Consider the following 1,513-nt stretch of genomic DNA (forward strand, 5'->3'; position numbering starts at 1 on the left):
AATTAATATATGTAGTAACATGCCCTGCGAGAGGAAGAATGATGGAACTGCACTCTGAAGAAAGCAAGAGATGTTGTGTTGGGTGTGTTGAACGTTACTATAATTTCTTTGTTAACGAATGTTGTAGAACAAGGACTTGGGTTGACTCAGCATTGACTGTCTTCATCGCTGCAGCATTTCTGACTAGCAATGTGACAATGTAACAATTCAGACTTTCTCATTTAATAATAAAAGCAAGAAGAATTATTATTTTGTGTAACGTCTTGCAAATCTTCTGTCTTAAAATATCCACATCTACAGAGATAAAACAGGCAGCTTGACACAGTGTTTGGCTTGCCAAATCATTTTTTTTCTAATAGTGGAAATTCTTGAGTTCACTTTATATGCGAAAAGGGCAAATTGCATGTCTGATAAAATGAGCATAAGGCACTAAAACTCTTTTCCTTATTTTTTTTATTTTTATAACTAACCTTTAAATTGAAAGCTTTATAGGGTATTATAAGACCCAGTATTTTCACACTGAACAAACTCTTGTGGGAAAATAAGCACTTTACTATTTACATGCAGAAAAATTATTACACTGACTAGATTTTGTCCTCTACATGCAAAATAAACTGATATATGGAGCATTGTCTCAGTGCATAGCATCAAGAGTGTTGTTTTTAGGACTAGTAAATTTTGTTTGCATTTATATTAAATGTACACTAGTAGTAATCACTGCATTTCAGGATGACGAACTATTCTTATAATTAGATCTTGCTTTAATTATTAATTAATTAGCTACAGAAGTATATCTTTAACACATTTTAAAACTAGTATTATTTCTAGTTTATTTAGTTCATTACATTTCTTAAAACTATTTTCTGCAAGGCGGTACAAACTTTGCAGCATTAATCCACAAGCACAACTGCTCTTAGTGATGTCATGCATATTTATAACTCAGCTTATGTATAGACATTCCTTCCTTAAGATATTTTTGAATTGTACTACTTTTTATGTAAATACTTCACAATTTTAAACTCTAAAGAAAATATATTTATGAAAATGGATTTTTTTCCCCTTGTTTAGTCCTTTTTAGGGAAAGACATTTTATAAGGTGACATATAACAATTCTAGACCAAAGATGTCGTGTGCTTTTAATATATATGCCTATTTAGTTAAAATAAGGTATTTATTTAAGAAGTTGTTTTCAATTTTCTTTATTTGGAACAGTCATGGAAATGTTGGTGTAGTTAGCTTTGGCTCAATGTTTTTAAATACGTTGCTTTCATGTCTAAATTTGAGGATAATTTTTTTGAAGAAAAAGTTGCTGTATCAATAATGATATCTTTACTACTTTTATGCCTTAAGTAACTTCTTTTTCTTTCTCTTCTCCAGCGTTTTTTTTTAAACCAACTTTGATACCTTTGTAAAACTTACTCAGTTTTTGGTTGTTGCATCTGTTCAGCAGGATCTGCTGCCTATCTTAGCTACTGAGTTGCATGTGAATACACTTATTTTGCTACTATTTCTT

The sequence above is a fragment of the Meleagris gallopavo genome, chromosome Z, assembly GCF_000146605.3.
Source record: "Meleagris gallopavo isolate NT-WF06-2002-E0010 breed Aviagen turkey brand Nicholas breeding stock chromosome Z, Turkey_5.1, whole genome shotgun sequence".
Classification (NCBI taxonomy): domain Eukaryota; kingdom Metazoa; phylum Chordata; class Aves; order Galliformes; family Phasianidae; genus Meleagris; species Meleagris gallopavo.